A 16,071-nucleotide genomic window follows, 5' to 3' on the forward strand; every position below is an offset into this window, starting at 1 on the left:
TCGATTGCCTCTATTTTTAGGCTGGGCTATCAGACTCAAAACGCCCTCACTTTCTTCTTCTTCTTCTTCTTCTTCTTCTTCTTCTTGTTGTTGTGTACACTAGTTCAAATCTCTACTCCTGTTATTTGTGAACGGATCGGGCTGAAATTTGGTAGCTATAATCTATGGATGTGGATGGCCCAGGGGGCCCCAAAGGGCCTCCGAAGAGAAAAACAAAGAAAGTCGATTTCTCCTTTATTTGTGAGTCAAATAATATGACGGTTGGTGGTACAAATCATTCCCACATACAAATATATAAATGGGGCCCATTACCCCATACGTGTCATGGGGCGCCAGGGGGACCCATTTAGTGTCTATTTGTATGGTTGTCGTACGGACAACCCCCGGTGCTATTGGTACGGTTACCAAAGTACAAGTACGTAGCGTCTTAGGGTCAGGTTATAACTCAATATTGCAACAATATTTAGGGTTAGGATTCTTTATTAAAAATAAAATGTCACCATTAAATTCAATTTAAAAAAAAATACATTCTCAGGCTCTAAGTAGATACATTTATGAACTCTAAAACGGTGCCATGTGGGTAACAACGTCAAGATTCAAGATGTATCGAGATTTAAATTTTGGCGATATAAAAAAATACAATATCGTCTATAATTGTATATTTTTATTTCATAGCTTACTTTTTTAATTCTCAGAAGTGCATTAAAAGCACAGTTAGATGGATCACTTAGACAGACCTTCCCCTAAACGAGCCACACTACGGAACTCACTCACACGTGCTGTCCCTTAGAGGAGAAAAAGACAAAAGTGGCTCATACTGTGCATCTGTTTGTTAATAAACGTGCCTGTGTGACATTTTACATTAGCAAATCTAACCCAGAATTGTCTGGTAAATACTTTAAGTTAAAAATATTAAGATTGATATCGTTAATCGTCATTAAAAGAAAAAATATTGAAATATGAGCCCAGCCCTAGTAGAAAGTGGGTGTGTTGATCAGAAATAGCACGACTAAGAACATATGGATTATGTTCAAATAAAAAATGAGAATCACGAAAAAAGATCATTTACTCAGTAACTGTATGGTGTAGAAATGTAATGAATTACTTTACTGCCTTTATATATTTGCTTATTTTTCTGTATTTTTGTTTGAACAATCACACAACGTTTACAAAGGGTGGCATACAACACAATTTGACAGATAAAATAATTAAGTAAACAAAATAAATAAAATACATTTACATTAAATGAACCTGAAAAAACAGAGAATATTTCTTTTCAAAAATAATATAATGAAATAAAAGAAAAGAAAAAGAAAAGTGTACATAGTTTTATATATCAACATACACACCCACATACAACACAAAAAATAAAATTGACCACAGTTATACTCAACACAAATACAAATTAAACTTAGAAGGACTTACAGAAAATCCTCTTTTTCTGCTTATTTGCCACTAAAACCTTTTATCTTTACACTCAGAAGTTCAAAGATAGACAATTCTTCTCTTATCACAATGATGGTAACAAAAGAATAAGGAGAGTCTACTTTAATTCTTAGAAAACATCAAATTACTGATTTAAAGTACTCAAAAAAGCAACTCAATTACAGTAACGTGAGTACTTGTAATCCATGACTTTGATCTCTGCTGCAGACTCAGTCCAAACTGACTGTCTGATCGTTCCTCATCGTCTCCTGGAGCAGAAGGGAAGATGTTTGTGAAGATATTCACGCGTTAATCCAAAGAAACAACAAAGCCATCTGGAGAACCTAAAATAAAACCCTCCCTGACCTTTAAACACCGGAGGATACGATTGGTTCGTCTGAGCCTTTGAAGAACTTTAAAGAACAAAGACACTATTTACGACACACACACCTGTGATTGGCTCCTGCTGAGAGGCTTCATCGACGTGGCCGTGAGGACGGTTTTAGTGTTTTGTGAGTGTGTCAGGCTCTGTGGTGAGTGAGGAAGACGAGGAGGAGGAGGAGGCTGGGGCTATAATTAGAGCTGAAACACTAAACGCACATCAGGATTTTTTGACCGCCTGAGTCGGCAATACTCGTCTCCAGAGAGTGGCACGAGTCACCTTCATTACTGCAAACCGGACTGACCCTGAGTCAGTAGGAACGTCACCGCCGCGTGACGACACGTGGAAACAATCACTGGATACTTCTCTTTTTTTTGTTATTGATTTTAGCATTCACATTATAACAAAAAATACAAAAAATAAAACAATGTGAAAGAAATTAAAGCGAAAATAAACATTGGCACCTCTAATCTTCAATATTGTACAGTATACATATATTTAATAACACATCCTAGTAACAGTAACACTCTATAAACACTGGATACTTTTACCACAAACGGGGCGATTCAATTTCACCTCCTTAGATTTCATCTTTGGATTTTATATGAACACAGGAGGAGGACGCTGGAGCAGAGATGCTAAGCTAACAGCTAACACTTCACATCAACACAATAGCATTTTTAGTTGGGTTTGACTTCTTCTCATATTCAAATGACCACATGTTGATATTCAACTTCACTGCTGTGTTTTATTGTGTTTGCCCCCCAAAAAACTCTACCAAAGTTACTTCCCAGCACATTTTCGGTGTTTTCACTAAAAGCTGCAGCAAAACAATGGTGGATATTTACTTTGGGGTTTACAACAAAATATCTGAATCAGAATGAAATTGAATGTCTGGTGAAGTGAGAAGTGGGAAAGAAACCAAAGAAATCACAGTAAGAATGAAGTAAAAACACGTCTACGGGACTCCAGTTCCCACAATGCAATGCGTGAACATTTTCCAACAATGTAAATAACAGTGTTTACAATGAAGATCAAAACAAACTTTGAAGCAGTAATTTCAACCTTTTCAACTTTTTTCAGGAAAATAAATAAATCTTCATTAGCTTAAAATTCCAACTTTTCTAAGATGTTGCAGGAGGAGGACCATAAGAATAAGTTGATTACTTCTGCTAACGAGGTAATGTTTTACCAGTGTCTGTCTGTTAGTTTTTTCAACCAATTTCAACTTTTTTCAACTTTTTCAACCAATTTCAACTTTTTTCAACTTTTTCGACCGATTTCCACTTTTTTCAACTTTTTTTAACCAATTTCCACTTTTTTCCACTTTTTTAACCAATTTCATTTTTTTTTCAACCGATTTCAACTTCTTTCAACTTTTTCAACCAGTTTCAACTTTTTCAACCAATTTTAATTTTTTCAACTTTTTCAATCAATTTCATCTTTTTCAACCGATTTCAACTTTTTGTCAACCAATTTCAACTTTTTCAACCGATTTCAACTTTTTCAAACGTTTTCAACTTTTTCCAATCAATTTTAACTTTTTTCAACCGATTTTCACTTTTTTCAACTTTTTCAACCAATTTCAACTTTTTTTTAACCGATTTCAACTTTTTTCAACTTTTTCAACCGATTTCCACTTTTTTCAACTTTTTTTTAACCAATTTCCACTTTTTTCAACTTTTTTAACCAATTTGATTTTTTTCAATCAATTTCAACTTTTTTCAACCAATTTCAACTTTTTTCAACTTTTTCAACTGATTTCAACTTTTTCAAACAATTTCAACTTTTTCCACCAATTTGAACTTTTTTCAACCAATTTCACCTTTTTTTCAACCGATTTCAAATTCAACCAATTTCAACTTTTTCAAGAAATTACAACTTTTTCAACCAATTTCAACCGATTTCTACTTTTTTCAACTAGGTTAATGCTAAAGCTAGGCTAATGCGATTGCTAAGGTAATGCAATTGCTAGGCAAATGCGATTGCTAGGCTAAAGCGATTGCTAGGTTAATGCTAACACTAGGCAAATGCTAATACTAGGTTATTGCTAAGCTAATGCTGTGCGACGTCAGCCAGCACCTACATCCTCACTTGCTTCAGGAAATGCAAATATTCTAGTTTAACTGATTTTCTTTTACAAGAAAGATTAACTGGAGCATTTCTTTTCCATTCTATCAACATTCAGTGCAGCAACGATCTCTGTGTGTGAGTTTGTACCTGAATGTGGGTCATACTGTTTTCAGCGCAGAAAACAGTCACAGCAAACAGTTCCAGATTTGATGAATTGCATTGTTTGCACCCACTGCATTAATTTATTTGCATTCTCTCCTCCCATTTTTTTGCACCCCTTATGAGATCCGCCTACAATACATATTCATCAGAGGGATGAATATGTAATATAGTCCTGATTCCTGGAGTTTGTACCCCTTATTAGCGTGTGGAGTGACGTTTGCACATGTTTTAATACCCCTAAACCAGTGATTCTCAGCTGGTGGGTCGGGACCCAAAAGTGGGTCGTGGACCTGTACTAGGTGGGTCGCGGGCAGCTGGTCAAAAATAAATAAATAGCCTACTTAATGTCTCATGTTGGACTTGTCTTTTATTTTGAAAGAAACTTTTCTTTCGACAGCCATGGTGTGAAATGCATGTTGCACAGGAAAATACAGTTTTTAAAAAGATTATATGTGTGCTTTCAACAGCTATTTTTGAAAAAACTAAATTTGGTTGGTTGAATTCTCAAAAAAAAAAAAAAAAAAAGAAAAGTGGGTCACGATTTAATGACTGTGGCAAAATTTGGGTCCCAGGGTGAGACCAGTTGAGAACCCCTGCCCTAAACCTTCAGTGAATCCGCCCCTCTGAGTGCTTTGTTTATACTGTATTTGTTCCCTCTTATGGACTAGTAGTTCTGGTCTCGAGCATTTCTCTTTTATTCTTGCTGGAAACATATTTAAAAAAACATGTAGGGTCTGAGATAGTTGGTGTTAAAGAAGAGAAAACTGAAACGTACATCTGCAAAGCACAAATGTCATCCTGTGGCACAGATTTCACTGCAACCGACTCTGCTTTTGTGCCATTTCACGTGAGGGTGGAGACAAATTTCTTGTGTTTTAGTTTTGACAGCGTAACCACACTTCCTGTCTGTGTTTTCCGTTTCAGCATTTCAAATTTATGTGGCCCGGCAACCCAACCGAGTTTTTCCACAAGTAATTAAAATCATTGGAGGCTTCACAAAGAATCTGAAGCTAAAAAGCAGTAAATGTTGGCTGGTTGATCATTTCTCTAGTTTTAGTGCCTTCTGACAAAAATGTTTGTGTATATTTCAATAATTGCTTTAGGGATGAACACCATAAACACATGAGCAGTCCTTCACATGCACACTATATCACTTTTCTGGCCAATAAAAAGACAATAAGTACATTTGTTATTGTTGAAAAAAATATGAATTTAAAAACATTTTGATAAGTCCAAAGATTAAAGTCTCAAAGTCACCATTTAAAAAAAAAAATGTTGATTCTAAATGAAACTACACACCTAAAAAGTGCTTCGCCTATATATTTCAACATAAAATGTAGTATTTTAATCACAAATCTCTAATTATCAAACTTTCAAGATATTTTGCGGAAACTATCATAGAACTGTGAAATTTGTCTCTGAATTTGAACTTTCATCATGTTGAGGAAACATATAATTTAAATAATAACAATATTAATCTGTGAGCACACAAGAAAACATCTTATTCAGAATAATCACTTTATTTATTTAGTTATTTAGTCATTTTCAGTAAAAAAAAAAAACACAATTTATTTTATTTTGGAAAAATAAATCTACCAAATATTTGTTGATTGAACATTAAGCAGTAATACAACATATTAATCACCCTGGAACTATAGTCTGTTCCAAACTCATACTCAGACTCACAATGAACATAAACATATTAAAAATGTAGTTCTCTAGTACAGACAAGCCTTGTTTTGTTTTTCTTTTAATATTATGACATCATCAACATGGCCAGAAAACCAGATGCTGATGGAAGAAGTTTGATTAAAATGTATTAACAAACTGTACATTATTTTTTAGCACTTTTTTGGATATTTACATGATTCTATTCATAGAATAAGATGCTAGTAAAACATATGATGCAAAAAAAAAAAAAAAACAATAATAATGGTGACATGCGGACTTTAAGCTTTTTAAAGCCAAAATGATTGAACTGAACCTAAGAAGAGGTGATTAAGTGAGCTGTTGTTGAGCTGATGTAAAGCAAAAATATATGAGGTGACGTAAAGGGATTATTGAGACCTTTTCATAAAGTAAGCACACTGTAGGTGTAAGTGGATTTAGAGGAACACACAGCAGGTCATTGTTAACACAAAAACCCTTTGGTCAGCACTTTGAGTTCCTCCAAACCGACGTCAGCACCAGTACGTGGTCGTGGTCGTTGCCTCTGATGTTTATCATTCAGGCTTTAAAGCTTCTGTTATGTTTGAAGGCATCACTTCTATGCACCGACTCGCCCGTCGGTGCAAATGCCAAAGCTCGCACCGACTCGATTGTACTACAAAGATTTAAAGAAGGTCAAGTACTAGGAGACCTTTCAAAGCCTCTTTGAGGAAAAGTGGAACAAAGCTCCCACCTGAGCGTCTGCGTGGTGTAAAAGCAGCCAAAAGTAGACGCAGGGGCACCTTTTGTTGTTGTTGTTGACAGAAAAGCCTTTGATGCTCAGAGTGTGGCCTGAAGTAGACGTTCACTCATAGACTAAAGCAGTGACGGTGGAAATTACTACTGCTCCTAAACCACCCATTAGGATGTGACTCTATAATTAATGATCTCGAGACAAACTAAACACAGTTTATTCATTCATTTTTTCATTTCTAATAATGCTCTAGAGCAGAGGTAGGCAACTATTATCACAGCAGGGCCACAAAAATGTGTTTGTTTAATCTGAGGGCGACACGATCAACATTCATGTCAGCATTTCGAATAATGAGCGATCTGAGCATTAATACAGGAAAGAACAAAGAGTTTTTATAGTAGTTTTGTGTTTTTTTCTCTCATTCTGTGTATGTTTGTTGTTGTCGTGCTCATTGTGAGGCATTTTGTGCATTTATGATGTCCTCTTGTGTGTTTTTACTGTAAAATCTATGTTTTATTTAGTCATATTGTGTATTTGTGTTGTCATTTAGCCTTTTTTTTGGAGTAATTTTTGTGTATTTTTGTTGTCGTTTTTATTGTTTGTTAGCACTGTGGGTAATTTCTCATGTTTTTCTTGTTTTTTGGTGTATTTTGTTGTCATTTTCTGCAATTTTGTATATTTTTTAAGTAATTTTGTGTATTGCTGTTGTTGTTTTGTTCATTTGTGTACTAGTTTTGTTTTTGGAGTACCGTATTTTACTGTATTTTCCTGCAATGTTTTTTTTTTTTAATGTATTCTTACTCTTGTTTGTATATTTTTCTGTCGTTTTGTACATTTACTTTGGAGGCCGCATAAAATTAGACCGAGGGCCGAATGTGGCCCCCGGGCCGCCAATTGCCTATATCTGCTCGAGAGCAGTGGTTCTCAAACTTTTTAGCCCGTGACCCCCAAAATATGGATTCCAAACACCGGGGACCCCCACTGTTGCTGCAGGTGACTGAACATAGACATGATCATTGTAGAACAGTCATGTGGAGACAGGACCATCTATAAGGGGGAATATAGGGGAGAGATTTTTGGGGTCCATGATAAATCAGTAAAATGATGGTCCATTGTTCTATGAATCTGTGATAACCTCATTTATTTATTCATCTGAATAATATCCACTGTTATCCAGGAAGTTTAGTATTATTTGAGCCATAGTATATAGTCATATTAAATATGTAAATTAATTAAATTAAATTAAAATTAAATTAAACGTGACCAAAAAATGGTGGTGAAATGGGATTTTTAAAAACCACTGAAATTGGTTAAATTAGTGGACATAATTAGTTCAAATTTGCAAAAAAAAAAAAAGCGCATGATAAATAAAAAATAAGAATGAAATATGGTGTGATAATAATGGGTTAACATATGCAACATTAGCTGGGAAAAATGGTGGAAAGGGTTTATAAATTTAAATTTGGGGTATTTTCTGTCTTTTTTTGTTTTTAACAGTGAATTACTTTTGTCATTTCATTTGTTTTTGTTAGCTTTTTTTTAGTGTTCTTTTTGTTCTCATTTTCTGCGTTTCTATTGTCTTTTTGTGTGTTTTTGTCATTGTGTGTGTTTTGGAGTCAAAAAAGCATTTTGTGTCTTTTTTGTTTTTAAGAGTAATGTATTACGTATTAATTTTGCTGTTTTGTATGTTTTTGGTGTTACTTTGTGTATTTTTGTATGTTTTTGGTGTTATTTTGTGTATTTTTTGGATGTTTTTGGTGTTACTTTGTGTATTTTTGTATTTTTTTGGTGTTATTTTGTGTATTTTTTGTATGTTTTTGGTGTTATTTTGTGTATTTTTGTATGTTTTTGGTGTTATTTTGTATATTTTTGTATGTTTTTGGTGTTATTTTGTATATTTTTGTATGTTTTTGGTGTCATTTTCTGTCATTCTCTGTTTTTGTTTTGTCACTGTGTATTTATGTTATTGTTTTGTAAGTTTTTAGAGATATTTGAGTGAATTTCTCTTTTTTGTTTTGTATGTTTTCGCGGCACTGTGCCAATTCTTTTCATCATTTTGTGTATTTTTGTTGTCTTTTTCTGTATTTCTTTTGCCCATGTTTGCTTTACACTAACCTTTACTACCTTTTTTCCAATGTGTTTTTTAGTACATAATTTTATTGACTTTATTAATAGAAATACATTTTATAACTTTATTTTATTATTAGTGATATTTCTTCTGCTATTGTCTTTATTTCATCATGTATTATGACTATTTTTATACAAGCGTTTGATTACACGCTGTCCATTGTGCAAATAATAATAAATACCAGGCAAATAATGTTTTTTTAATGTTTTTTTTAGTCCTCTTGTCCAATCTTTAGTTACTTTAGTGTATTTCTGTTATCATTTCGTCTATTTCTGTTGTTTTATCAAACTATTTAGTCATTTATGCAGCCTCGTGCCTCAAAAGATGATGACAAAACTATAGATTATACAAATTACAGGAGAAAGTTGGTTCTACCTGTAATTTATCAGAACATCCATCCTTTAGTGCAATGGTTCCCAACCTGGCAACCCCAAACACAATATTTTTTTCTACCTAAATTAGTTTTTGATCATGTTTGTTATTCTGTGTTACAAATACAGAGTAGGCTAGGATTACTAAAAAGTTGCACCAGTTCAGATATTTTTATGCTTACTACATTTTATTTGAAGTTAATTTATATTTGAGAAAGTGAAAGTATAGAATACAGTTGTTTAAGATTGTCTGTTGTGTATTAATTTGAAATAGAATAATTTTTTAAAAAAAGAAAGAAAATATTATTTCAGTCAGTATTTTCTGTCATTTTCATTAATTAATAGATATTTCAGGAGACCCCATTTAAATTCCAGGCGAAACCAACTTTGGGGTCATGACCCCAAAGTTGAAAAACACTGCTTTAGTGTCAGTTCTCCATTGACCATCACTAATATACCGTGTTTAATCACATCTAACCAGTGCAGAAAAGAGATGAGCATTAAAGCTTCAAATATATGTAACATATAGACTTGTTTTTGAGCAATTAAATATTTTATTTTTGTCTTAAACTTCATCAATTAATTATTTTAGAAAGTAAAAACAATTGCAGCTTTACTTTGCATCAAATGCAGAACTTTTAAAGGATAAAACTTGTTATAAAACAGTATAAAAGGATCTCTTTACCTGTCAGTAGAAGGACTTGTGTGTTCATCCTGTGCAGCTCTGCAGAGACTCTGAAGCTGCTTCTTTGAACGCTGCTTGAAAAGCGACAGTGATGCGTTCACTGACTATAGGAGAGTTAGTTTACCTTTAATTCATCACCAATAACAAATACAGCATCAAATAAAAACATAAATACTATTTATTTAGAAGTGAAGCTTTTAGATTTTACATGTTATCCCCAGAGTGTTTTATGTCCATTATTGAAGCAAATATTCGTGTTTCGTTGAAATTCCGAGCCTTCCTGAACGCATCTTTGATCTTTTCACCCACACAAACAGAAAAAAAACCACACGTTTTTAACAACTTTTTACTTTACATATACATAAAGTTAGAGCTAATTTTTTTAAATCTTTTTTTTTTTTTAATCCTTTATTATAAAATGCAGTGATACGTTATTGTTTTTTATGGTTTTAATCATTTTTTTCTTCATATTTTATATTTTCAAGTTTTCTTAGATGATTTAGTTTAACCTGATATTTAACAGAATATCACACAATTTAGTAAATAAAAATAAATAAATAAACATAGTCCTTAATTTTAAATCAACCTCTGCCAACTTACACAACTCTGGTTATGAATAATGTTCTCCTGAAGACTGAATTAAATGGCAAATGACACCAAAATTATTGTTAATGCTAAATGCAAGAACATATTAAGTAGTGCACCCATGAAATATTTTGCAATATTATATTCATCTTAACTCAAATGCAGGATTAGATGAGAAAATCAGTTTTTTATTTTTTTTTTTATTCTTTCGGAGCATTTTATATAAATTATTCTATTAATGTACTTAGTTAAGAAAGAGAAAACTCGGTGAATACTATAAAAATTTGGAAAATTATAACAAGTTGCTGTTAAACGACAACCCTGTGCTGTATAAGAAATGCCCTTCAAAATAAAAGAACAGGGTCTGTCTGGGGAAATGTTCATTGAAACCATATCTGTGACCCCGTTTTTGGTTTCTTTACCCCAAAATAAAGACGCCTGGTTTAGAAAACATAAAACCTGGTAATAAAAATGGTGGAAATTGTGCAAAATAAACAAAAAAAGACCCAAGCTTTATTTTTTTTAATTCTTTTTTGTTTGTTTTTTAATTTTTTAAATGGATTAAAGAATAAATGTGATTTAAATATGATTTTCTCCTGTATTGCTGCACTTTTTAACATCTGTTTTTAAGCACACTAGTGGAATAAATAAGTGTGTATACAGTGTATGCAACACGGAGGGAATATACAATATATATTCACTTATTCAGGGGCAATATTTATTTAAAAACTCATAGAAAATGGTTTTTATAGTCTTTTTTGAATGGTGGTCAACTCTTTTTGAATGCACAATGTGTATTTTGTTGGGAAACTTAAAGCAAAGTTTGATTTCGGTCCCACAAACAAATATTTTCATGCTTTCACTGTAAATAAAACATGTTTTTTATACTATTCTTGATGAAACCGGTTGAAGGGAAAAGGCCCAGCACACCAGTTACTACAGTTTATAGATTTTATAATAACAAATACATACTTTTGGGTCTGCGAACCGAGGGAGAACATGCAAACTCTGCAAGGAAAAGTCTGCACTGTATGATTTTAAATCCCTCTTGTACATGCAGTACTGATGTATTTCCTCTGTCCACCAGGAGGCGCCAGTGTTCATGTTAATTTATCTACAGGAGACTAAAATATTGGATTTTGGAATCTTAGCATCCTCCTTACTTTTATTTACTATCCTGTTTTTAAACTAGTTATTTTCAACTAAAGGGGCGTGTCTAGTATTATTCTGAGCATAAGTCATTGCAACAACTAATGCAGTTTATTAAATAAACTCCATCAGTGAAAGTCAATAGAAATGAGTGGAAAAAAGACGTGATATGAATAATTAAATTTAGAGGAAAGCTGTAGTTTTTTTTAATGGTTAAGTTGAGCCGAGGTTGACAGAAACAGCTCAGATCTGAAAATATCCTCATGAAATTCCAATTTAACTTAACTCGACTAAACTTCACAAAATTAACTTTACATTTACTAAACTTTACTAATCCTGGTTTAACTTGACATGAATTACATTTACCTTGACTAAATGTAACTTAAAATCTCAACTAACAATAACTGGACTAATCTAAACCTAGTTTGACTAAACTTGACTAAACTGGAGCAAATATAACTTGATTATAATATAACTGAAGTAAGCCTAACTTGACTACGCCGGCTTGACTAAACTGATCTTGACGAAGCCTAACATGGCTAAACCTAACTAAAATAAACTTAACTTGATGAAACTTAACTTTACAAAATACAACCTACTTTTACTAAACTTCACTAATCCTGGTTTAACTTGACATAACTGAACTTACCTTGACTGAAGGTAACTTAAAATCTTAACTAAGCTGAGCTAAACTAATCTAAAGTTAGCTTAACTAAACTTGAATAAACTCAAATAAACATAACTTGATTCTAAAACTACTTAAGTAAGCCGAACTTGTCTATGCAGGCTTGACTAAACTGACCTTGACTGAGCCTAACATGGCTAAACCTAACTAAATTAAACTTAACTTGATTACACTTACCTTTACAAAATATAACTTACGCTTACTAAATTTGACTAATCCTGGTTTAACTTGACGTAACTGAACTTACCTTGACTAAAGGTAACTTAAAAACCTAACCAAACTTAGCTAACTTTACAAAACCAACTGTGACTAAGCCTAACATAACTAAACCTAACTAAAATAAATGTGACTTTAAAAAAATTACAATTTAAGTTTCCTAAACTTGACTAATCCTGGTTTAACCTGACTTAACTAAATGTACCTTGACTAAATGTAACTTAAAACCTAACTAAGCTTAATTAGACTAATCTACACTTAGCTTGACTAAACTTGACTAAACTGGAGTAAACATAACTTGACTATAATAAAACTAAAGTAAACCTAACTTGACTAAACTGACATTGACTAGGCCTAACATGGCTAAACCTAACTAAAATAAACTCAACTTTACAAAATACACCTTGACTAATCCTGGTTTAACTTCACATAACTAAATTTACCTTGACTAAATGTAACTTAAAACCTAACTAAACTTAACTGGACTAATCTAAACTCAGCTTGACAAAACTTGAATAAACCTAAGTAAACTTAACTTGATTAAAATATAACTTGACTAAGCCTAACTGAAATAAACAAACATTGAGTAAGCCTAACTTGACCAAACCTAAATAAAATAAACATAACTAGGCACATTGTAAAATGTTGGGTTTTATTCCAAAACCTGAAAATCCAAAACTGTAATCAAAAAGTAAAACCAAACAAGAGTTTGTATCTGTATTTTCTGCCATTTATGAGCAAATCCTCAAACGTCAGTGTCTTTTATTTTATTTTATTTTAACTTTTGTCACTTTGTATGTTCTTGTCGTCATTTTGTGTATCTTTTTGTTCTCGTTCTATGTGTTTTGGTGTCATTTTGTGTATTTTTCTGTTCTTGTTTTGTGTATTTTCTGTTTTATTTGGTCACTGTGTATGTTTACTGTCATTTTATACGTTTTGCATGTTGTTTAGTGAAGTTCTTTTGCTTTATATGATTTTGGGGCGGATCCAAAATCCAAAATTCTAAAAATGAACATTCTAAGATTAAAAAAACTGGAAAATCTAAAAATTCAAAACTTGAAAAACTCAGAACAAGCAATTTTTATGACTTAATCCTCAGACCTCGTATATCCTGAAACATCTGGATGTCCTCTTTGGATGCTTCATATTTTCTCTGCAGATGCAGAATGTGTTGTGTGTGTTGGAGAATAACTTTCTATTGTTTAATGTTTTTTTTTCTGCTTCTCACTGAACCTCTGACTGGTTCCTCTGGTTCAGAGAAAAGGACGAGGATTGGAAATAGGAAAACCTTTTTCTTTTGTACGGAGCATCAATTCGGGACCTCTCTCTCTTTTCCTTTTTACTCCCGTTGCCATGGAAACCAGCCCAGCAGCCAACCAGCTGCTGCAGCAACCCTCGCATCCTCCTCCTCCATCCGTTTATATTACATACCAGCACATGGATTATTATAAGCCCAGCACTCAGTGCTCCTACTGTTAGACAAAAGACACACACACACACACACACTCACACACACACACACACGAGGCGCGCCTTCACTACCAATAAGTCAGGAGACGGTGAAGATAAAAGCACAGTCTGACTGAGGTTTTTTGCACAGTGAGCAGACACACTTTGTCGTCTCTGTGCTCCACGTTGTGCGTTTGTGCCCAAATAGAGCGTGATAATCACAGTGTTCAACATCTGTGCACAACACACACTATAGTAACAACCTCCATCACAACACACACTATAGTAACAACCTCCATCACAACACACACTATAGTAACAACCTCCATCACAACACACACTATAGTAACAACCTCTATCACAACACACACTATAGTAACAACCTCCATCACAACACACACTATAGTAACAACCTCCATCACAACACACACTATAGTAACAACCTCCATCACAACACACACTATAGTAACAACCTCCATCACAACACACACTATAGTAACAACCTCCATCACAACACACACTATAGTAACAACCTCCATCACAACACACACTATAGTAACAACCTCCATCACAACACACACTATAGTAACAACCTCCATCACAACACACACTATAGTAACAACCTCCATCACAACACACACTATAGTAACAACCTCCATCACAACACACACACTATAGTAACAACCTCCATCACAACACACACTATAGTAACAACCTCCATCACAACACACACTATAGTAACAACCTCCATCACAACACACACACTATAGTAACAACCTCCATCACAACACACACTATAGTAACAACCTCCATCACAACACACACACTATAGTAACAACCTCATCACAACACACACTATAGTAACAACCTCCATCACAACACACACTATAGTAACAACCTCCATCACAACACACACTATAGTAACAACCTCCATCACAACACACACACTATAGTAACAACCTCCATCACAACACACACTATAGTAACAACCTCCATCACAACACACACTATAGTAACAACCTCCATCACAACACACACTATAGTAACAACCTCCATCACAACACACTAGTAACAACCTAAATGTATAGAAATTTTGCAAAGTGGATCACTGTATAATTTGTAAACATTTAGCTTTACACTTGGCAACTGATTTAACATTTAGATTTAAATTTAACATTTTGATTCCCAACCCAGGGGTCGTGGACCTTTAGTTTTTTTCCCCTCACTCAACATTTTTTCTTTCTTTCAGGTATTTCGTGAGCCGTTGGGAAACAGGAAGAGGAAATGAGAAGGAAACACCACAGGAAGAGGAAACATTTCTGAGACTGAGGAAAGAGATGAAGGACTTGTCTTCATCACTCAGGTCGTCTCTCTGTCAGCCTGTTAAACACTGTGTGTGTGTGTGTGTGTGTTACGTGACCTAATTTCAAGTTTGCAGTGCAATGTTAGTGATAGCTCGTGTGTGAAGGAGATAAAAAGCTCGGTTCCACACACTCAGTGTGGTTAAACACACACACACACACACACACTTTTCACATACATTTTTGTTTGTATCGCATTCTGTTCAGTCTGTTTATAAAATTACTGACTTAATTCTCCCTTATCCTGTGAACAGTTTGCATGTTCTCCAAGAGAAACAATGAGTTTTCACTTCACTTTCCTTAGAGCAGAGCAGTCATTCCTAAACTCTTTTCATTGCACATTTTCAGCCGCCAGCCCCTCCCACCAAAACAAAATGGGTTTGGTTTTATTTATTCAGACAAATGTTCTTTAGGAAATCCACTTTGATCTCCTGACATCTGCTGATCGCTTTGATGTTTCCGTGACTTCCGCGTAATAATTCCAGCAAAATTCATTTTGTCTTCTTTTTAAATAATATGTTACGGTTTCATTTATTCAGACAACTGTTCCTCAGGAAATCCTACTCAGAAGTCAAGCAAACTTCAAAGGAAACATCAAAGAGATCAGCAGACGCCTCTGACGAAAACTGGCACTGGCAATAAATAATAATAATAAATAAGTTAAATCAGAAAACAGTTTGTCAAACAGTTTCATATACATAGTTTGATTACTTTTTATTGTGTTAATAGTGTAATAATTTTTTTATGTTAATTTTATTACTATACTTTATAAGTCATCAATACAATTTTAATTTATCTTATAAAATGCATTAAAAAAAATAAATATACATATATATATATACAGTATATATTTGTGACCTGATATCGGTCCACAGCCCGGTGGTTGGGGACCACCGTGTTAAATAATACTCTCAAAGACTGAATATATGATAGCTGTAGTTTTTCTGAGCTGGTAAACGTCAACATTTTTCTGAAAGAGCAAAAAAAACTAGAGACGTG

At 33.6% G+C, this 16,071-nt stretch overlaps 1 protein-coding gene across 2 annotated transcripts in view; it reads right to left on the minus strand.

Annotated features, from left to right (window-relative positions):
- The window catches only part of prkcq (protein kinase C, theta), a 34,788-nt gene extending 25,121 nt beyond the window's left edge, over window positions 1-9,667 (minus strand). Inside the window, exon 1 of one of the 2 annotated variants that reach the window (XM_028449266.1) lies at window positions 1,876-1,962. The gene's annotated coding sequence lies outside the window, so the exon portion shown is untranslated. Of the gene's footprint in view, window positions 1-1,875; window positions 1,963-9,627 lie in introns of those variants that run through there. The other variant, XM_028449265.1, reaches the window with a different exon arrangement.
- Window positions 9,668-16,071: the final 6,404 nt, after the last annotated feature.

Source organism: Gouania willdenowi, chromosome 6 (genome assembly GCF_900634775.1).
Source record: "Gouania willdenowi chromosome 6, fGouWil2.1, whole genome shotgun sequence".
In the NCBI taxonomy this organism is placed as follows: domain Eukaryota; kingdom Metazoa; phylum Chordata; class Actinopteri; order Blenniiformes; family Gobiesocidae; genus Gouania; species Gouania willdenowi.